The sequence below is a fragment of the Podarcis erhardii genome (genome assembly GCF_964252035.2).
Source record: "Podarcis erhardii genome assembly, chromosome: 2".
NCBI lineage: Eukaryota > Metazoa > Chordata > Lepidosauria > Squamata > Lacertidae > Podarcis > Podarcis erhardii.
In genome coordinates, this window is record NC_138498.1 from 94,501,413 (window position 1) to 94,525,609 (window position 24,197).

General features: G+C 41.7%; 1 protein-coding gene across 5 annotated transcripts in view; it reads right to left on the reverse strand.

Moving 5' to 3' along the window:
• Positions 1-21,232, reverse strand: part of LOC309336526 (contactin-4) — a 525,279-nt gene extending 504,047 nt beyond the window's left edge. For 2 of the 5 annotated variants that reach the window (XM_081852424.1, XM_081852423.1), the window contains exon 1: positions 20,690-21,230. The gene's annotated coding sequence lies outside the window, so the exon portion shown is untranslated. Of the gene's footprint in view, positions 1-19,488; positions 19,508-20,689 lie in introns of those variants that run through there. The other 3 variants (XM_081852419.1, XM_081852427.1, XM_081852421.1) reach the window with 3 other exon arrangements.
• Positions 21,233-24,197: the final 2,965 nt, after the last annotated feature.

Here is a 24,197-nt window from a genome sequence, read left to right on the forward strand (position 1 = left end):
TTGAGATATTTCCTTTCCCAGTAAAATATAGTCAAGTGTGATCCGCCAAGATGCCCCCAACTCAAAAGAGGTGATGGCCATAATTTCTGGTTCGTCAAGCAAGCAGATGGTGAGGCAGGGTAAGATTAAGGTGTGAATTCAGGACCATGGATATGAGGACCTGCATATGAGGATGAACACTGAGATTGTCTTAACATGATCGTGGAGCAACTGGCTGAGTTTTATAGCAGGGCTAGACAATCACTGACTAGAAGTCCCACCTCACTCGGAGTGCTGCCTCCTGGCCTGGTATCTTCTTCTGCAAATGCACTGACCCCCACAACGGAACAGTGGACCAGCCATTAGAGCCACATTACTTGAGCAACCTATGCACAATCACATTTCATAACTGCACAAGTGGGGCAGACAAAATGGTTACATGGAACAGTTCACTGCTCCAATTTTCTATTATCACAAAGATGACACCTCCCCCTGTCAACTGTAGGAAGTCCAGTCAGTTCCATGGCTGCTTCTCTTGATATGCTAAACAAAGCAGCTGTGTCTAGACTCAAAGGAAAATCCTTCCCATTCTTTTAAACACAACTTACAAACCAGTTTTTGAAACTAAAAATGCCATTCTTGACATTTCTAGATTTGCAGGCAAAGAATTTCAGGAAAATTTCAAATGTTTTTCAGTATCCCAGCCAGAAGTCCCCTGTCCAATGGCACACTGATGGTGAAGTTGTCAGTTCTTATATGCCACCAAGAACCCTGTGAATGTGTTGGTAGTTTTTCAACCACTGTTTGGCCTATGCTCCAAGCTGCAGGGACACATTCTACCTTCTCCTCACACACATCTTCACCATAAACAGAATATGCTTGTAATTACTATATGTTTATAATTGCATGCCATGTCTTGCAGATTTGGGTGGCATATACTGCTGCTTCAGCTTCCTCTATATCATCATCATCATCAATTTTTATCTGTATCCTGCCATCCCCGGCCAAACTGGGCTCAGGGTGGCTAACATCAGATATATAACATTGGTATAAAATCAAACAATAATTAAGTTACCTCCTAAAAACAAGTCAGGATCAAATTAAAATCTAATTAGATGGCTTTCTGCGGGATTAGGGTTGGGAACAGTAAATGCTCATCAGGCTCAGGTGTTTACACTGTTCTTATATGGGCCTGTGAGAATGCTGGGAGGCCTCTTTCGTACTAGTTCTTATACAAAAAGGGAAAGGGAGTCAGGCTGAGCCCTGACCAAAGGCCTGGCGGAACAACTCCGTCTTGTGGGCCCTGCGGAAAGATGTCAAATCCCACAAGGCCCTGATCTCTTGTGGCAGAGCGTTCCACCAGGCCGGAGCCAAGGCCGAGGCAAGCCTAGTCTCCCTGAGGCCCGGGATCTCCAAGATGTTATTATTTGCTAAACATATCCCACAATTTGCACACAGGGACAAACTTGTCTCTCCAAACTGAGATCTTTATTAATTCTTTTGAAAGAGGCCAGTGACACGGCACACCAACAAGGGCATATATTGCAGAAGTCTTTCTGTGAAACAAGAAAAATTGTCATGCGAAGGCCTTGATTTTTACCAACGGAATCAATGCATTGAGGGGACAGAGTGGCTTTGGTGCTCTCCTAGCAGCATTGCTGATCAACAGAATGGGGTGACGTGATAGTGAGGTCAGGGGAGGTCAGGCTGGCAGCAGCATTATTCTGCAAGTGCGCGCACACACACACACACACACACCTGAGAGTTGTTAATTGGCAAATTTAAATAGGCAAACAATATTGGAAAGGAAGAAAACACCAAGCTTTTTCACCAAGTTTATTATACAATGTTCAGGATTACCATTGTAGTAGGCTGCAATCCTAACCTTGTTTAGCAGAGACTCAATGGAACTTATTCATCACTAGACATGTCCTTAGATGTTCTTTGCATCAATTTGGGACTGCTGCCAAATCTAAATAACCATGTATCTCATGCTGTAATCTTCCATTCATATTGTTAGAACAATCTCCTTTTTTCCTCACCTTAGCCTTTTCACCTTCCTCTGAAGAGCTATCTGCAATTTCTCCATACGAATCTTACACTTTTGCATAGCCTCAAGGCTCCTTATTCTGTTTACAGACAATTTAACAGAAAATAGAGCCAGACGGATGTGGCTTTATATCAGTATATAAAAAAGTGATTAAACAAAGCAAAAATAACCCCCCCCACACACACCCAAAAAACAAATATTGTCCTTTTGCCCATTTAGGGCCAACAGCCACATGCTGTGTCTTCATATAATCCTAATCTATGAAAACAATTCCAATTCTCATTCCTCCATACTGTTATCACTGCACAACCCTCTCTTATATAGAACTGGATGCATTAGGCTCACAGATACATGTGTGTTTATTGTATCAAGGTGCTTCTGGAAAAAAACCCAGAATTGTTTTCTTTTACAGTGGTACCTCGGGTTAAGAACTTAATTCGTTCTGGAGGTCTGTTCTTAACCTGAAACTGTTCTTAACCTGAAGCACCACTTTAGCTAATGGGGCCTCCTGCTGCCGCCGCGCCGCCAGAGCACGATTTCTGTTCTTATCCTGAAGCAAGGTTCTTAACATGAAGCACTATTTCTAGGTTAGCGGAGTGTGTAACCTGAAGCGTATGTAACCTGAAGCGTATGTAACCCAAGGTACCACTGTACTAGAATGAACCTGTAGGGCGTGTGGTACCTGCCTGTTGCCTGCAAGAACTGCAGGCGCAAACCACAGGAAGCAGGAGACTCAGCAAGAGACAAGAGCTGTTTGTGCAGTCCAGGGGGGTACTACACATTGTGTTTGAGAACCAAGGCAGACCTTTCAAGCTAAGCAGAAGAAAACATAGAAGCTTGCCTGGGGAGAAAATAAAAATAGTGGGCAACACCTACTCTTCTGAACTGTTTTTTTACATCACACTAATTACAAATTAGCATCACAGAACAGTCAGCTTAAAGGGAGAAGAGCAGTTCCCTTACTTCTCAATCCAAATGGATTAAGCAAGCTCCAAATCTGTAACTAAGACCTGGTTCTTAACAGTCAGGCATCTCTTCTTGCCTGGAGGTCCTTGCATTGGCACACATTTTAAATGAGATAAATCACTTGAAGTTGATTTCTGAGGATCATCAACTTGGATGGGAGACTTCTAACCCCTTCCTGATGCAGGACACCCAGAGCTACAGCATCTGAAACAAATGATTGTCCAGCCTTTGCTTGCAAGCCTGCAGTGAGGGAGAGCCCGCCCACCCACTGCCTTAGGCAGTTGGTTCCATTGACCAAATACCATTAATTTCATCCACTTATTTCAACCACATTGTGACATCTCACCATTGCCCTCATCTGTACCTGCTGCAATTTGTCTAGATTCTTCTTGAAGCGTGATGCCAAGAACTTGATACAGCACTCCAGATAAGATCTGACTAGCATATTACATCCTATGACTTGGGAACTGCAGTTCTATTAAAATCATGCTACCATTTCTCTCTCCATCTTTTTTGGCAGAAACACCACTGTCAAAACATGTTCAGTTTATGATCAGCTGCAATTCTAAGATCATTTTTACATGTATGACTGCCAAGCCTCATGCTATATGCTTGATTCTGAAATTCTCCTCTAAATCAGTGGTTGTCAACCTGGTCCCTACTGCCAACTAGTGGGCATTTCAGGATTCTAGGTGGGCAGTACGGGGTTCTACAGCACAAGCTGAATCCTCCTTCCATCGAGCACTGGTGGGCGGTAAGGAAATTTCACCATCAAGAAAGATGCATTAGTGGGCGGTAGGTATAAAAAGGTTGACTATCCCTGGTCTAAATGAAGGCATGGGGACTAGGCACTCTCATGAATGCACCACTAAACCATTTTCAAGTACAGCATTTTAGTATTGCAGGCTATGTGAGATACATCCTTATAAAGTATGGTGTCACTTCCTTTTAATTCTATGTACTTGAGAGTGTCAAGTGAATGAAGCTTAGGATCCCTTAATTTCTTGCATGAGCTACCTTTCCTTGTAGCACTTTTCCAATTGCCAGGGTTCTACAACAGTGATGGATGCAGATACATTTTGCACAAACATCTAGAATATTACACAGTACAGTAAAGCATTCCTGATAATATGTAGGTAAGCTATTGCTTAGCAAATGATTTCCAATGCAGCCTACAAACTGTACTCTCTGTGATGCAGAAAAAAACTTTTGCTAACACTCTGCTAAGGGCAGTGAAGTACACGAATGACTCTTCTTTGCAAATCATGTACAAATTTAGTCAGCAATATGACAACCACCACAGAAGAAGTGTATGGCATACCAAGTCAAGAGACGTCACAAATTTTGCAGCTGAGTAGTAAAGCATAATTTTAGTAACATTCTTTTCCTGAACATTTTAATGAAGGAAGGAACATAGTATTATGGTCATACATTTTATGTTGTCCTTATTTTTTAAAAAACAGTATTCATTTAAAATATCAAAGCAGTTTACACCAACCATACATATATATGCTAAAAATGTTTTTTAAAAAAATCAAGATATTAAGAAAGATATTTTCTTAATTGCCTGCATAAGCTTAGCAGCATAAAAAAATTTCAGCAGACTTTTGGCAGAGCATTCCACTGGGATGGGACAATGAGACTAAAGGCTCATTTTTTGTTGTTGTTGCTGTCAGATGAGACCTACCAACTTGAGGGAATTATGGTAGAATGGCATAAACTGGGGCGACGAAAGACAATACAAAACCAGCTAAATGTAAGTACAGTTGCGTTAAATTATTTCAATAAAATATCTGAACACAGGAGTTGGATTATCACTTACAAAGTTTGCTTCCTGCAAATATTCTCTTTCTGCTCCCTTCCCCCTAAGTCAAAGGACTGCAGAATTTGAAAAAAAGAAATCAAATCAAAACTTGGGGAAAGTGTTTTGAATATTGCTGCTGAAAGTTCCTTCAGGTCTACATGTGGCTATAGGTCATTACAGTAGCAAAGGTCCATTTAACAACAATGTCCTTTTCTTGCATGGAACAATGCTGTCTTCTGACTTCTTCCAAAGCCTGATTGCTTCTTCCACTTTCCAGGCCATCCCAGGGACCACTCGGGGAAGTACAGATAATTTAGCACTTATCAGACTATCTGAAGAAAGTGCTGAACAAGTGAACTGCTATTTCCACCATAATCCTCCCTCAGCTGGCAGTAGTCACAGAGTAGTAATATGTTCACCTGCCAATGCACAGCCCTGTTTATAACAGCAGCATTTCAGAGGCTCTGTACACAACTCCATGCCCACTGTCAGTCTGGAGTTGAGACAATCAAAGTATACTGGTGGTAGCACAAAGAACATGAGGTTGAGAGTAGAGTCACAGGAAATCGAGTATTAAGTTGGCAAGAGGAGCAACGGCAAGATAACAATAGCCATTTTCAAATATCTAAAGTGCTGTCACACGGAAAGTGCAGCAAGCTTGTTTTCTGCTGCTCCAGAGAGTAGGACCCAAACATATGGATTCAAACGACAAGAAATGGGTTTCTGACTAAACATTAGTCAGCAAGAACTTACAGTGGTACCTCAGGTTAAGTACTTAATTCGTTCCAGAGGTCTGGACTTAACCTGAAACTGTTCTTAACCTGAAGCACCACTTTAGCTAATGGGACCTCCTGCTGCTGCTGCGCCGCAGCACAATTTCTGTTCTCATCCTGAAGCAAAGTTCTTAACCTGAGGTAATATTTCTGGGTTAGCGGAATCTGTAACCTGAAGTGTATGTAACCTGAAGCGTATGTAACCTGAGGTACACCACTGTATTGTAAGAACTGTTCAGTAAGAACAGTTTCCTACAGTAAGAACCATTCAGCAGTAGAACGGACTACTTCAGAAGGTGATGGACTCTCCTTCATTTCAAGTTTAAACAGAGGTTGGATGGCCATCTGTTAGGGATTCTTAAGCTGTGATTCCTGCGTAGCAGGAGATTGGACTAGATGACAATTTGGGCCCTTCCAGCTCTATTAATCTATTATTCTATCCTACTCACTGGGTTAGACCTAAAGGAAGGCTCACTTAGGATGCACTGCAGTAAGACAGTCTTGAGGTGACCAGTGCCAAGATCACAGTGGCCAAGCTATCTCGGTTCAGGAATAGCCACAGCTGTATTACCAACCAAAGCTGGTAAAAGGTACTCCTAGCTGCTGAGGCCACATGTGCCTCAAGTGACGAAGACAGATCCAGGAGCACCCCAAACCTATGTCTAAAGGTATTAAACAAATGAAAGCAGCAGAAAAGAATATCAGTACCATTTAACTGCAAAAACATTTGTTTTTCATGTCTTAAAATCGTGGAGTAAAATACTTTTGTTTACTACCTATCATGGACGTGAAAACCAAGCTTCGCATTAGAGCAACAATTAGGAATCAAAATCTCCATTAACAGCTTTTTCAGTGCCTAAGTCATCTGATAGTTAAAGAAAACAATCAGCATACTACAGACAACTATGCAGAAGAATCCTGCTAAACTAAATTACATGGCAAAATGTTGTCTGAAGGAATCTAAATTACCAGAAAAATAAATCATGGCAGTAAAGGAAGGAAACCAGGGAGACTTTACAATCATCTTTCCATTGCTAGCAAGATTGCCCATTGTCATACAACTGAAAATTAGTTTGACCTTTGCAGGATTCCAGGCCTGCATTTTGTTTTTCCACTTGACTTGAGAATACAATGAAGTCAGTTTAAGCACATTGCTCCTCATTCTCAGATGTATCTGACTACTGGTTTTTCACCTTACATCTGCAATTACTAGTGACATATCAAATATTAAGCTCACCTCACCAATTCTTTTATCAAAAGTAGTATGTTTCAGGAATTTTATATGAAATATGCTTGGCTGTATTTTTCCTTCCTGGTACCTGTGTGTTCAAACTGCAAGATACTATATTCTTCTTCTATAAATAAATCTTTGGCACTCTGTGTTAACCATGACACCAACTTTGTTATTCCTCTGAGTTTAAAAATGAAGAGGGTGCATTAATTTTCAGATACATGTGAATAAAATATGAACAGGGAACATTCACTTATTAGAATGCCGAACAATGGAAGCAGAGGGTCTCAGCAGTCAAACTGTTCTCAGATGTATGAGCTCTGGGTAGTACCACACATTTTACCTGGTATTAGTGCAGCTTTTTGAAGTACAGGAAAACCAAATCCATGGTTAGCTGAGAAAGCAGAGTTAGAGGTTATCTGATCCACTTAAAGGCAGGGGAGATATTTAAGAGAGGAGAGCAAGAACAAAGAATCATCAGTCAATCAGAAGGGGGAAAAACTAAGGTATGGAGGAAACTAACAGGTAATGTGTAAACTGTCCTAGGCACAGGCAATAGAATGGGCATCTGTTTGCAATTCAGGAGCTTAGTGGCTTGCTGGACAGAGCTTGTATCAGGTAAACCTGCAGCTGGTGTTGAGGAACATCGAAAACAGAAGCAACAACAAAAATTCCCAGTCATCTCTGGAAGATCTCTTTTTTTCATACTTATCTTCTTGATTTGAGTATTATCTCAAAAGCTTTAAAACATCAGTCTTTATCAAGTTTAGCAGACACATTAAGAAAAGACATCTGGCTGAGATTATATTTTAGGAAATACCCAAGTTTCCGATAAATGCTTACAGTTGCCTTTCCTTACGCCATAACCAAAATGTACTCTGACTTAATGTTCTCGCCACAAGATTGGATTGAAAAATTAGCAGCATCTGACAACACCCAACCTGCGAATACGGAGCAAAGCCAAAAACTGAAATGCTGGCAATTATGTGAGTAACAAGGACTTGCTTTAAAAAAATAATTCTGCAAACAAGTCTTCATCATGGCCACATTTTGAAAGCACCAGAGGAATAGGTATCATGGGAACCTTGGCTTCATCAAGAACTGGCATGATTTGGCTGTTCCAAACAGAAGAGAAAGCAGAAGTAGCAGAAGATGGGAGAACAGAAAGCGGGCACCTAGGGAACTCTAGATGACAGAGGAAGGAAGCAGCACTGCCAGCTCTCTCCCCTGCCCTTCCTACAGAGTGAACAGTCTTAGGGGTGAGGGAGAGAGACCTTGACCAGCCAGAGAGGGCCTGGACAGGAAGTGATGATGCCAGAGCTGGAGGCAAAGGGGCAGAAGACAACCTTGTCACCAAGATCCCATTGCCACCTTCATAGGTGGGATCAGAGGCATCCACCCCAACAGAGCATATGAGTGCAGCAGGCTCAAAGAGCAAGAGAGTCCTATAACTGAAGCTACCAGTTGTCATCTTTAAAAGCTTGGCAAAGGGGACACCTTCATCACTTCTGTTTTTATGAACATCTTGCCTTGCTCATGTACCTTGAAATCTTGCATTCTGGACCTTGTGTTTTCTGCTCAGCCTGGACGGCTATTTGCCTGAAGAAAAACCTCTTCCTTATTTGCAAGAGTCATTGTGTTTTGAGATGGAAGCCTAACCTAAACCCTATTGACAGTGAAATCCTTTATCCTTCCTCAGAAACGCCATGGTGCATCTGCAGCAGAACAACACACCTTCATATGGCCCAGCTGCAACAAAACATGTCTGGCCCATACCTTTAGATAACATTTTAAAGGTTACCAAATTTAAGGAGAGAAAAGGGAAATCATAACACCTACTCATTGGCTCACTCATTCATTGCTAATTTGGTCAAGCGTCCTTATTCCCAAGAGTCACATAAAGAACAACATACATTGCTAATACTTCACTCACGAGACTGTGCAAGCTTTAGTTTACATAGCCACAGACCCTAATAGCAACCAATTAAAATCAAAAATAGCAACCAATTAAAATCAAAATCATATCGGATCTAGGAAATCATGCCTCTACTCCACTCTATACAACATCTGAAATCATCTTCATTTCTGGAGGTCACAGCTCAAGTGCATGTTGGCAGTTAAGGTTTGTCTTTAGCCCTCACGTGGCGCAATGGGTCAATGCACCTGGCTGCTAACCAGAAGGCTGGTGGTTCGAGCCCACACAGGGATGATTGTGGGCAGGATTCCTGCATTGCAGGGGGTTGGACTAGATGACCCTCAGGGTCCCTTCCAACTCTACAATTCTATGAAGACAGGAAGAGCTGAGGAGAACAGCAAGGAATGTGGTAAGATTTACAGTATGTCTGTTAATATGTTAACAAGTGACATGTGTGCGACAACCTGCATTATATATGTAATCACAAATACTGGCTGCATTAATTTCAAATGAAAACCAAAGCTGAAACATTGTTTTTAGACAGAACTTGAATAACTACATCTAGCTGAATATAAAACAGAATAAAGTTTTCCCGGATGGTAAAGGATAGCTATATAATGAAAATAACCATTCAAATATGCTAAAAATAATGGAAAATGTTGCAATTCAAAGTGACCTGCATTTTCAAATTACCAATCTGCTGCATCTATTTAAAAAACTAATTTGTATGCATACCTCAAGGCCTGGTTTGAAATCCTGCTTAAAATGCCTTCCTACAATCTGCTAAGAGTGATTCTTACTCCTTTACTTGCACACATGTTCAGCAGAGGGCATTCTGTAGCTGCGCAGTTAAATGATACCCACACAAGAGATCACTCCTATTAAAATATGATGCATTTAACCCTTCTTTTTTAAAAAATGTGTGTTCTTCTCTTAACTACTAAACAAGTACTTTTTCCCCCCATGAGCTAGCAGCTGACTCATGTTCAAAAATGTACTTGAGAAGCTGAGAGAGGAAACAGCAACTGAACTCTGCCATTTTTATTTTTATTTTTAAAAAACAAGCTTTTACCAATAAAGCATCAGTCAGCAACAGAAGTTGGTGGCACTATCTGCTGAAATCTGCTCAACAGTCACCAAAAATGGAAAGCAGAGTCCTGAGGAAATAAAGACGTAACAACTTAGAGCTTCTCAACTCTGTTGGAGCCATTAAGCATCAACTGCAGTTAAACCTAGACTATAGCTAAACATAAAAGGAAGAAAGCTGGCATATCATTTTAAAGTATGAAAGCTTAAGTGCATATTTAGCTAAGTCGTATAGAACAAACTGAAGGTGTAGGTCAAAGGAGAAAAGCCTTAAAATGCAGATTTAGTCAAGCTTAAAATGGGTCAGGTTATGTTTCCACAAAGAAGCTCATATGGCTGTTAAGTATTTCTACTTGGGATCCTGCTCAAACCTGCCAAGTTGTTCATTCAATAACATCTGCCTCATTTGTGTTTGCAAACTATCCACATCCAAGCACTTTGAACACAGCTGCCTTGTACTATTTCAGCCTTCTAAATAAATAAACTCATAGAAGTTATTAGCCTGCTCTGGTACAAGTAAAGACCTTGGTCAGGATGGCTACAGAGAACAGCAAGGTGGTCTAAGGCAATGGAACTAAAGAGTTAAGGGAAGAGGAGCATTTTAATCCTGCAGAGCTATGGGTTTATGAGTTTGGTAATTTTCAGGGAGTGGGTGGGTGTTCTCTAGTTGTACCAAACTTGCAGAGATTATATGTGCTGCTTAATTTTCAGAACGGACTGAGGGCTATGCCCTCTGTGTTGTTAGTCTTTCTCCTTAATTCTGTGATAGTGGCAGGCAGCACTTGCTTGGAAGAAAGAGGGCAGCACTCTGCACGGTCAGATGCTCCTTGCAGGCTAGTAGAATTTTTATTACTACTTTCCTATCAAGCCTGGACATAACTTGTGGACCCCCAGGAAAAGATATTATGAAACAGTGGTATCCATGCCACATCACTATGATACAATGTTTTAAGCAGCTGACTCAATAATCTAATTATGACTGTGGTAGTAAAGCTACATCTAGGCTGTATAATTTTCAGACTGAAGCAGGGGGCTCTCAAAGGATAAGGACAAGTGCCAGTGGAAGCAGCAGAGGAAGAGAAGGCCTAGATCTAATTTTAGAAACTACCATCAATCCTGTTATGTTTATTCATTTTGGAATCCCTCAAGAATGATTTAGTAAACCTTGAGAGATGGTTGTTGTGGCTTTACCATACCATCAATTCTAAAACGACACACTTTTCAGGTTGTGTACAAATGTATGGTGTCAAAAGCTGATAGACTGGATATTAAGAATAAACCACAAAGACTTTAAAGGGTTTTTATAAATGGCAGCGGAGTTTTAGGAGTACAGGTATTAGATTATTATAGATTCTGATGTCAACAGAACAATGCAGATGACAGTATACAATTTTGTTTTGCTGTTTTAAAAAAAATGGTTTGTGCTTATCTACAAACCTAATGAGTTTTCTATAACACTGGCTTAAAAAATAAATACACGTGCCTAGCTTTGACCAACTGCAAGCTACCTGATCAACCTTACACACGACCATGTGAAAATGAATTGTCATTCTAGGCAATTGTCATTCTCACAGTTCATATGCAGCACTGTATATTGTGGGGCCTTTCAGTAATTAGTATGGGTTGAAAAACAAATAATATTGACGTATAAATGCCTCAAAATTCAAAATTTGACATGAGGCAAACTCATATGAATGTTGTCTTCCATTTTTTCCTATCTTGGCATTCAAATATTACTTTGATTCAACTATGTTTTAGTCAGAGTAACCCTAATTTGTTCATTAACTTTAACATGTAAAAATCTCTTTTCTTTAATGCCTTAGAGGAAGCAGCAAGTAGTGTCAAACCTACTAATGATACAAAAACTGAAATTACAAACAATATAGCGGGGAGGACTAAAATTAAAAGTTTCTTAGATTGGAATACCAGTTGCAAAACTAGTTGCAAAACCATAGAACATAAAATCAAAGTAACGAAAAACAAGTGACTCGGGAGAAGATAATAATCACCCAATTTTGTGCAGGTGAAATACTGCACCCTGAAATAATGCATTTAGTTCTTACCATTTCAGGAAAGTAGAGCAGAACTATAGAAGAGTCAAAGAGAAGAGCCATGCAAATTGGCTGTGCTTGTTTCATTTACAGCAAAAGTATGTAGGCAACAAGCAATTAATATATGGTGAATTAGACTTAATAGTTAAGAATAACAGAGTTGATAATCAAATCAATGAATTACCAGTGGTAAAGTATTTATGTCCATATTTGTATTTATCACTACAAATAACATCAAGAATGCCCAAAGTAAAACTCCTGGCAATTAGCTTAAATTACAGTCAAAATTTGACATTGATGTATTTCATATACTTCCTGTTGCCTGCTGATGTTTATGAGTACCAAGATGTCCACTACATGAATGATGTCTGAAGATGGCATATAATACCAACATTTGCAGGGAAGTGTTTCAAATACCTCTAGCATTATTGTTAGTCTTATAACAAAACACACTTAAGCATACAGAGATGCGCCTATCCATCCATACACCAGCGAGACTAGGGCTGCAATCCTTACACACTTAACAAAAACTAAGCCCCACTGAAAACAGCAGGGCTAATTTCCAAGTAAGCATGCATAGATTGTGCCATATGGCTGTTCTGCATATTCTGCTTATGCTACTACAACTGTATTATTTTTCATAAGACTCCTCTAGAGTAAATATGATGTTTATCATGTTTTATATTTACCAGTGGTACTTAAGACAGATACTGCCAAGGCAATTCATTGCATAAAAATAGCATGCAAGATACCACAAACAACAAGGATTCCTATAAATAAAACCAAATAGACTCTTAATGTGCAAATTGCAGCTACTCACAGTGTTGCAGGGAAAAAAGTACCTTCTGAAAAACAGTGCACAGATTATTTATTCACTAAAACATAGCACAGGATGCTATGACATTTTCCCAGCAAAAATGTAAGCTCAAGTATGATTGCCAAGTTAACCCCTGAGAGAGCTCCGAATGTGACTTTTCTTATGTAGTGCAAAACTAATGGAGAAGGATATGCTCTGTAAAGTATCAAATATGAATGGAACTGCAAGTATCTGTGCTGTAGAAGCAACATGGTAAACAGCAGACCAATAAAATCTCCCTCACAGACATGCACACAAACTGTAAAGGGCTACTTTTTTGTAAATACACACACACACACACAAACACACGTGGAGGGGGCAAACCCTGCTATCTCCCACATGCAACCCCCATAAGCTAACATTAAGGCCATTAAGCATGCGTGAGAACTGTATACGTACACAGAGATAACAGGTATCTCTGAAGCAGATATTGTGATTGGTTTTGCTGAAACAAACTATGGTTAATAAGCCAAGAACAAATCTTGCTACAGCAAGCTGTTGTTTCTTTGCAGCAAAATGCCCTCCGCAATCCGCAGTTTAGGCACAACACTAAGCCAAAGATTGCTATCTCCTTCTTCTGCACATTAGTAGGAAAGAGCAAAGCAGGCAATATCCATACATTCACACTAAATCCTTAACTATGGTTTGCTGCTACGTGTGTATAAGGCCAAAACATTCCCTACCATGCTTTCCTCAGGAACTTTTCTGATAAAGGAATTCCTGGTTTCTCCTCTAACTTCATGAGCCCATCACAAAATATGCAAGTAAACAAAAAGCTTGTCTTCATATCTTATAAATCTCAATTGTATGTGGTTTAATCCTTTATTTCCTAGATAGGGCCTAGGTGAGACATTACTGGAAATCAGGACTGAGAACTGACAACAGTCTGAAACCTTTGCTACACAGTAAAACGGCATGTGGGAAGCTATAAAGCAGAATTACATGTTTGGGGAAAAGAATATATGGGTATAGTCTGTCCTGGACTCTTACGATTTTAGAGCTAAAAATAGAATGTACACTACTCCCAGGCATTTGAATAAATGGGATGGTCAGTTTCACACCTTTCTTTAGTTGATTATCCCTAAAGTTTTGTCTGCCAGCGTAGTCTGCTTTTAAGGCTATTGTTTATACTGTCTTGTATCACTGCATTTTCATTTTTGTATAAATATTTGTATATTTTCTTCTGCTGTAATACTTCAAATAGTTGTTCTAAGATAGTCAAAGAGAGATTTCTTCAACCTAATAAATCTGGGAGTTTACAAGTCCTAATCAAAGCAGCTCTACTGAAGTTAATAGATTATCAGACTAACTTAGGGCCATTAATTTCAGTGAGTCTACTCTGAGTATTAATGATTCATATGCATCTTCATGTTCAGCAGACTAGAGAAGGGTCGGCAAGATTTACCTCGCCTGGGCCAGTTTGCGCCATGGGCCGGATCGCGTCTGTGCAGACGCAATTTCCAGTGCCACGGAAGCAAGTCCCCGCTCCATGTTGCACTGGTTTAGCGCAGAGTGTGGGGACTCGCCACATGGGCGGCTTGTGGGCCGTTTAAACAACCCCCGTGGGCTGCTTGTAACCCATGGGCCACAGGTTGCTGACCCCTGGACTAGAGCAATGGTTTATAATCATTTGGGGCCCATGGGCACATTTGTAAAAAGAAAAAGGTCTTGTGGGCATACACACACCCACATGCTGTAAACTATTCTACTGGGTGAAATAGAATACTCTATTTCAAGGCTAATTTTGGCAGGAGGAAGAGTGCCATAGAAGGCACACTGCAGTTGCCAAAGAAAGCCTCTGTGAGTGGGTGTGCACCTGCCACATTGGTGACCCATGAGCTAGAGTAGGTCAGCTTAACTTCAGTATGACCAGCAACCCCATCCCAGTTATGTGGTGTCAGAAACAAAAACTTAACATGAGTGTTGTGGAAACAGTCTTGCTAGAAAAGCTGCCTATACTTACTCCCACTTTCTCCTTCCAAGCACCAGGCCCCTGACTCTCAGAAGAGGCTTTTTGGGGAACACAGAGGGATGCAATGGAGAGAAGGTAGGTAAGCACAGTTTTATAAATGCAAAAATTCTGGATCCAGATCTATATCTTAATTGTAAAGGTGGCATGATGGACTAAGAGAGCGAATGAGACTTGGGCTAAAAAAGATAAATGAATAAAAGCCTTGTATTTTAGGCATGTGATCTTACATATTTATTAGCTTCAACAGAGAGCCTCCAAAGCGGAGCACACAAGACACAAAATCTACACTCTTCTCTATTCAGCTATGAGGGTAGGTGGACAGAGATACACATGGACTGACATCACCCAGTGGACATTTGTTGGAAGCAGGCTCCAAATGTAGAACAGGAAAGAGGCATGTGGCCAAGCTGTTTGCGAACATGTGGCTGGCAAGTTACCAATTGCAGTTATTTTCTCCAAAAAGGACAAGGCATGTACTTCAGCCATGCTCTTCTCTTCTGCTTCATAGGTACAAAAAGTATGCATTACAATTCCTGCTTTCAGCCAGAAGGCTAGACTCAACCAGAACAGTTATGACAAAAGGAGTGATTACATAAGCATAACCCAAGGGGATGTAGCAAGGGATATTCTTAACACTTTTGGAAAATGTTCTTAGCAAGAAGTGGGAAGAGGAAAACACAAGGGGCGGTTGCATGGCAAGACTTCTTGCTACACAACACTAGTTAATTCACCTGAGCAACTGTGGAACTCAAGCAACAGTTTTGAGGATACATGCAATTTTAACTCTGGTTTATGGGATTAATGGAGAATGAATGAAACCCCATATAAAAATGCACTCAGGATAGCAACCCCTCATCTGATTAATATGGTATCTTTTACTGCCTTGTGGCAATTATTGGCTACAGAAATGGCATGTGTAGCAACACTGGTCCCATGAAACATATCTGAATAGACCCACATACACACGCAAGTAACTAAGGAGGGTGATACATGTAAATAAAGTTAAGTAAGTGAATAAACAAAATGTGTACACCAGCAATAAATGAGTCAGTGCGGTATGCCAGATTTATACCACTGTATTTGGTTCTGTGAAATGTGGGTCTGAATCATTACCCTGCCATGGCCCTGAGCAAATTATTTTCTCGGTCACAGTTCCACAGCCATAAAATGGGAATATTGTACATACTTCCAAGGATTATGTTAGGGCAAAGAGAATGAAAAACTGTAAAGCATGTTGCATATTAGAAGTGTGATATGACTACTAAACAGTAGAAGTAATTATTGTATTATGCAGAAGGGTGTGCACCTCTAGCACTAATGTACCTTTATCCTTCCATTTCTCCAACCCTGTATATTATAATGTGTTTATACTCACTGGAAACAGATATAAATTATAGGGCCCATATAAGAATCAAGCTCTAGCTGCATTTAGTAGTGGCATCATCCTTAACCATCAAAGAACAGTTTAAGCCCACAAGATAATGAACACAGTGAAATTGAGGCTAATGCAGCACATGAGAAGTGAGGAAATTAGAGGGGCTATTGTAAAGTCCTCAAATTCATTTATATCCAATTGATACTAAGGATGCTGGCTAACAATTTCCTGCAGAAAAAGCTTGTGTACTGCAGTCATATTATTTTGGGATGAAACCCAAGGATAACACTAAAATGCTGATAAGCTCAGATTACTAAAAAGTAATAATTCTGAATTGAAATCTGAATTTTAAAAATTGAACTTGAAATCATAGATTAATCCATCCTTTAGAATGAACTGATTTTGCTACACTTCTGTGCATATCTTTAATTTAACTTAGACGACCTCATTCTTTCTGCCTTCCAGAAATAAAATTTAAAAGACTGATATCTTATCAAGAAGCAGACATAGTGCTTCTACCAGTTGGGGGAGGGGAACAAAGCTCAGTATTCCTGCCCAAGGCCCAAAGAGCCTTGCTCAGTATAGTTTGTCCACAGGCCTGAAAAGGTTAAAGAGCACTAGCAAGCACTTCTTCCGACTATTTTAAGCTACCAGCAATGCATTATTTCCCAACATCGGTCAAGCTAGAAAGTAATTTTGTCCACATTGCAAATGTTATACTGGATAGCTTCCTATGAATTCAGTGCTTAGGCCATGGCAAAGTCAATGAGAGTCTTTTAATTGGCTAAGCATCAGGTATTCCATTATCCTATAAAATGCTTAGAGTATAGGCAGAATATTAGCATACACTCAGACAGACGCCACATGCTGCAAGAGAACAAAATCATGGTCTATTAAAGAGAAAGGGATTCCCGGAGGCTTCTGGTAGGGCTCTATGGAAGCAGGATGTTGAACTAGATGGATCTTTGGTCTGATGTACTAGAGCTCTTTTTATGTTTCCAAGTAGTTCTGTAGAAGATGTAAGAGGTTATATTTAGGAATATCGTGACAAGCTGTATGGCCAACCTTGAAAGCTTACAATGAGAAGGCAAAGGGTTATACATAAGGAGACATACATTTCCTGCAGTGCAATATATATGAGATTATGGGAAAACATGGTGGTGGTGGTGGGGAATGAACAGCTATTAGGATGCTAAGGGTATCTATGGCAATGAATATCCGGTTTAGATATTCCTGACAACTTTAACTGCAAAATGGAACCAAGTTTTCTAATCTATGATGTTAACACCTACAGAAAAGCATCTGAATATGGGTGGTTATAGTCAGAAACCAGATCAATGACCCAGTACAGCTATTCATACCAGAAGTGAAAGATGCATCATGCAGAAATCTGACAGCACACAATTGACAGCACACTGTAGCTGGCCTGTGTGTACCATGCAACTGACAACTATTTCATCATCTAAAGTGTTTTTACAGCTTATAAATATGCCTTGTGATTTCACATTTTCAGTTTGCACACGACGCAATTCCAACCACTGGTAAGGGAAACAGCACTTGTGGTTTGAGGAGGCACAGAAACAGTCTTGCTTATTTCCACAAGTGGCAGTAACTACCATTGCATTCCAATTTTAGACACTATACATGTGTGGCAAAGTACCACTGATTTCAATGGAACTTGCTTACAATGAACTGTTTGTCTACAGCAGTCATAATTATCACTTTGGCGTTATAACACTCATGTCAAACCTTGTTGACTGGGTGTGTGTCAACTTATTCTTTCCTTACCAGCTGTGGCTTACAGCCTATTTCAGTTATAGAAGTACCCTCAGATAAACCACAGCAGCTGCTGGGTTGTTGTTGTTTTTTAAGAAAAACATGCAGTAGTGTTGATCATGTGATCCCCTAATATTAGGAATGAATCCAGATGGTGGCATTCAACTACTGTCAAACAGAAATGGTTTTGTAACTTGCATCCACAAGGCAAGAGAGATACTATGGAAATACACAACTTCAAGCAATGATTGCCCATAAATTAACACAGGCACAGGCAGAGATTCTAAACTGCGCAGTTCAGCCTATAAAGAGTGTGGTGGAAACAAATGCCTCAAAATGCAGCAGAGCTGTTTCGAAACTACTTCCATTCCAACCCACTTAAAAATGTATGTCCACCTTCACCCCTGCTCAAAAGTTGGTCCCTGGACAAGAAGCGGTAATTATTTCTAATTTAGTGTGTTCGGGGTCCCAAGCAATGAAATGTTTGTAGTTTTTGATTCACACTCAACCTAGCACTTTCAACAGCATCATTTATTATTCAAAAAGTAATAATTTCATTAAGGTAGTGCAGAAGTTTTAACACAAAATCTATAACAACATTAAAAAACACAAAAACCAAAAATGATGTCTGGATTTGTACAGATCCTTTTAAACACATTTCAAAAAGTAGCTTATTCGCGTGGGGGGGGGGAGGGGAGATTAAACCTAAATAAAATATATTTTCATGATTTTTGAATGATAGCTCTCTAGGATTTTAGTATATCCTTCCCTACAGAGCACAAATAACCATAAACACAGTGACAGCTATCCTGCTTTCATTTACCTTAAATGAAAATCAGTATGTAAAATGCTAACTAGCCTCACTTGTTATGCAAGCAGCATCATTTCATTTGTAGTTTAGTGAGCAAGTCATTTCTGTCTGGGTAAGTGACACAACATGCTGCATTATGTTGCTCGCAACACAGAAAGCTAACAACCACCCTTGGGAAGACAGAATTTGAAAACTGGAAAAAGGAACACTTGTTTGCATCCAGTAAAAGTTGTCCCAAGAATTTACACAAGATTAACCCAATAGTTGTACTCTGCATGTGTGTACATGCACAACCACACACACACACACACACCCCTGTATCACTTTTCTTATCCTTTTCCTAGCCATGTTTCAACCTACATACAGTAAGACCCAATCTTTTAATTTGCACAGTAAATAAAAGGAAGCTAGTTCCTTGTATTCAATATTGGAGGAGGGTGTGCAGTGGAAGAGCTGTTAACTTGCTGCTTGTAACACCCAGCTTCCCATTCCTGCAAAACATCAGTTGCTTTTGTGTTTGCTTGTTTCTGCTTCCAAAGACATAATTGAACATTTCTGGACCAACACTGGAGTACTAATAGGAGCTCAGGCAAAACCTGACCAGGGTTTTATCATCCAAATGTCTGTTTATCCCAGGATCCACCACACCACTGCCCAGATTCTCTCCTTTTTGCTCATTCCATTTGTTAAAAGACAAGAACGAGGGGCTGATACATATCGCCTGTTTGCCGTCTCTCTGCAAAGGTGACTGAAAAAGATAACTGCTATCTAGCAAAGTTAACCTCCGTATCTGTACTCCTCTGGGTAAACCATGAGTGGGAATTGTGCAGAAGATAGACTCACATAGGAAGAAGGATCGAGTCTGATGCCCATCAGTTTGTTGTACCCTGTCGCACCATCACTACTTCTTTTCATAGGAGGAGGGGGGGAGTCGCAATTTTGCATACCATAGTTCTCCCCTCCCCACTCCATTTCAGCAGGAAAATCTATTTGGCAGCAGCCCTTCCCTACCAGAGCACTCTCGTTCCTTATGCAAACTCTGTTTGGGTGGCAATCTCAGCCACTCCACCTTCTTCCACAGTCCAGTTCTGCATATTTGCTCAGAATCGGAGCATAGGGAGCTGCCTTACACCGGTCCATCTACCTCAGTAGTGAAAACACGGGCTGGCAGCTGCTCTCCCAAGCTTTCCCTGCCCTACCTGGAGATGCCAGGGACTGAACCTGGGACCTTCTGCATGCAAAGCTCTACCACTCTGAGGAAGTCCCACCGAGTTCAGCGGAGCTAATTTTACAGCCAGGTTCACAGAGCCCAGGTCTTGCAGCATCTTGCTGCTGTCTTACCCCAGAGCAGGGCGCGGACAAACGTGCAAGGCGATTACTCTGAAGTAAGCGCGCGGGAAGTTTTTTTTTTTTCTTTTTTCAAGCGGAGGCAAATCACGGGCAGCTCCGCTTTGCACGACGGGGCTTCAAAGCAAACCGACCACGCAGCCGAAGTGCTGCAGGCGAAACTGCAAAACCCAGCAGACAGTTTGGCAAAACACCCGCCTCCACAGCTCGAAGGAGAACTAGAAGCGCCCGGGTCTTCGCGCCACCAATAAAACTTGTTGACTTGGGGGGGGGGAGAGAGAGCGTCGCCCAAATCCGAGGGCCAAAATTGTGCATGCCAAGAGAAGCCCGGATCCCACCCTCCCACCTCCTGGGAGAATAAGACTGAATCCATGCCCGAGCTAAGAGAAAAAGAGCTGGAGGCAGAGGCTGTGCACGAGAGGGGAAAGAACAGCCTGGGTGGGATTGATGGTGGTGCAGACGCTGCCTTGGATTGTTTCTCTTTCTCCACACACCCAAACGACCCCCCCCCCTTCTTTTTGGGAGGAAAGCACCTGCTCTTTCCCTTCAAAGGCAGCAGCGACCCACCACTGTGAAGCGAGAGAAAGGCGCCTTTTCCCGCTCTTTCCCCCACACCCGCCCGCGCGCCCCCTCCTCCTCCTCCTCCCAACAAACACGGCGCTGCGCTCCGGGACGCGCAGCCCAACCCGAGCCTTACCTTGACGCGGGAAGCTGCCAAGAGGCTCCTCCGAGCGGCTGCGGGCAGAGCTCCCAGGCTGGCGAAGGAAGCAAGCAAGACAAGCCGCTGCCGCCGCTGCCGGTGCTGGTGGTAGCGGCGCGCTGAGGCGGCTCTTCTCTCTCTTTCCCTTCCGCGCTTGATTATTTTATTTTTACGCTCGCGCCCGGAGAGTCCTGCTTTCCCGCTGTGGGGCGCGAAGCCTCGAGGGCTGCTGAGGAGCCGGAATGCCGGACTGAGGCGAATTTGGGAGCGCGGCGGCGGCGGCGGCGGCGCTGCTGGTGTTGGCGGTCGCCGAGAGCCAACCCCACCCTCCTCCTCCCCAAATCTACTCCTCGGCTGCCGGTGGGGCGGCGAGGGTGAGGGAGAGGCAGATTAAAAGAACGGCGAGGAAGAACACGGCGTCTGCCAACTATCCGAGCCGCTTCAGTGTTAGCTCCGCCTCCCCCCACCTTCTTCTTCTTTTTCTCCTCTCCCCTTTTCTTCACCCGGTTCCGTTCTTCTTTCCCTCCTTCTCTTGCCCTGCAGTAGAGATTGGGCGAAGGGAGAAAGAGCCGCACAGGTTCTTTTTAGCTAGGAGGGATTCTGAGGGGCGTGGCTAAAGGAGGGGAAAATGTGTGCGGGCACGTGCGCATCCCGGCTGCAAAAGCAACCCATAGATCTCACTAGACCTTTGGAGGGGAAGAGAAGCCTCTGTCGTCGCCGCCGCCGCCGCCGAGCAGCAAGAGTATCATTGATTTTCATGGAGCGGGAATGGATTGCATACACATGCACGCGGGCGAGCTGGCGAGCCTGGATGCATCAACCCGCAAGCGCCATCTCCGGATGGGCTCCAGCTGAGGAGCACCAGCAGTCAACACCACCGCTGCTGCTGACTTGGGAGGTTTGGGACCCACTTTATCTAGGCCATGTTCAGAGTTGTTGTTGCAAACGGAATCCCTGATCCGGACCTTGTGCAGAGCGGAAATGAATTAGCTCTCCACCCGAGAAGAAGCTTTAGACTGCAGAACAGTCTTAAAATAGTTGCAAATAAAAGTTGCAAAATACAAAATAGCACATTGCTCTAAAACAATGCAGTGCCGCCTTCTTTTTAGTCCTTAATAAATGTCAGTAGATTTACCCTCTCTGATCCAAGAGAGACATCATGTGCAAGCATCTTGCTTCTTCAGGATAGCCCAGCTTCATTTCTACTGCTGCTGGCTCCAAGAACTGAGGAAGATGCTGAGTTCTCAGGTTTTATGACCTGTCCAGAGAGCTCTCAGTTTGTGTTTCCAGGATGAGTCATCAATCAGCCTTAAACACCTTACTTGTGGCATATACCTAGAGTTTAACCTCCTGTCTAATGCAAACTTCTCTTTGCAAATGCAAATCCTTTCATAAGTCTTCTTTACATCAATGCATCCAAACACTACATTTTATGCATATTAAACATATATCTTTAATAGGCCAGGGTCAGGAAACCTATGGTCCTCTGTATATGTTGCTAGACACCCAACATATGCCCCAGCCTATGTGACCCTATGTGAAATACGGGTTGTAGTCCAACTTATGGAGGGTCAACGTTTTCCCATCCTAGCAAAATGATGTTGGACTCTGATGGATAGCTCAGTTGGCTAGAATGTGGTGCTGATAACACCAAGGTTGCAGGTTCAGTCCCCATAAGGAACATCTGCATATTCCTGCATTGCGGGGAATTGGATTTGATGATCCCCAGGGCCCCTTCCAACTCTATGATTCCTATCAGCCTCAGAAGACATGGCCAGTGGTGAGGGACAATGGCAACTGCAACCCAGTGACATCTGGAGAAAAACGGGGCTGCAGTTGGTGGGAAGCTGGTTTGGGAAACTGCCTCAAACAGTAGTATTTCACAATAAAGTGCAACATACATATATAGTTTGGGTAATGTATATAATAATATTAATAACAATAACAATAATAGAAATTAACTACAATAAAAAAATCAATATGACTAACACACTGCGTCTGCCTTTCTTCACAGACACACCATGTACTGCCTCATTGAAGCTTGCAGACCACAGTTTGGACCTTGGACCACTGTTGGAGAACCCCTGTTCTAGTAGCTCTACCAATCCCTGCTCTACCAAGAGGGAGAGAAATAACTGAATAGATGACAACTGCTCCTGCCTTTGCACCCTTGTTGGGGAGGAATGCATCCTGTCCCAAAACATCCTTGCTTCTGAATGTGGGAAGGTGATCTGTTGTTACTCAGTGGTGAGGGAAAGGCATCCTGCACAACCTCAGAGGGCCTCACATGTTCCAGGACTCTGAGACATGGCCCTTGTGTTCAAAATAGAACCTAGTGAAGACTGTTTCAATAAGAAAATTCATGGTTGCCAGTGGCAAATGTTTAAATCAAGATAGATAGAAAAGGTCCTGCTTAGTTCCATTAGGCAAAATGAACTAATAAAGGGGGTAACAGTAGGTCAAAACCAATACAAAGTTAAAGCCTTTGCCGATGATCTGGTAATTACGGTGGAAGACCCGACAAGTAGTCTAAAAGAAGTTATAAAAGAAATTGACCAATTTGGAAGAGTGGCCGGATTTGTGTTAAATAAGAGGAAAACCAAACTTATGGTGAAGAACTTGGACCAAAGTTTGATAGAAGAAGTGCAAAGAGAAACAGAGATGGAAGTGGCGAAGAAGGTAAAATATTTAGGAATATGGTTAACCCAAAAAAACATCGATTTATTTCAAAATAATTATGTGACAACTTGGAACACTATTAAGAGAGACCTCGAAGTGTGGAGTAGGATGAAACTATCTTTTTGGGGCAGAATCTCTTCAATCAAGATGAGCGTGCTTCCAAAGATGTTGTTTCTATTTCAAATGATTCCAATAATCAAGGGGACAAAGATCTTCAGAGAGTGGCAAAGAATGATTTCAAAATATATCTGGCAGGGCAAAAAGCCACGAATACAATTTAAGTTACTAACTGACGCGAAAGAAAGAGGTGGCTTCGCCCTGCCAGACCTGAAACTTTATTATGAAGCATCTTGTCTCTGTTGGATAAAGGATTGGATAACACTAAAAAACAATAAGTTATTGGACTTGGAAGGGTTTGACAACAGGTTTGGTTGGCACGCCTACCTATGGTTGGGAAAGAAGAAAGCTCACAAAAGTTTTGCCAATCATATTTTTAGAGGTGCCCTAATAGAAATATGGGATAGGTACCAAAATATTTTGGAACCAAATGTACCTCATTGGTTATCCCCACTGGAGGTCATGAGTGTCAAAAAGACAAACATGAGAGAGGATTGGATGACTTATGGAGACATTGTAATTAAAGAGGGGGGGAAATGGAAATTGAAGCCATATGAACAAGTTAAAAAATATGTATATGATTGGTTGCACTACTTCCAAACAAACGAAATGTTTAAAAAGGATTGCAAAGAGAGGAAATACATTGAAGGAGAGTCTAGATTTCAGAAAGAGATAATAAATGATGATTACAAGGTTTTGTCAAAAATGT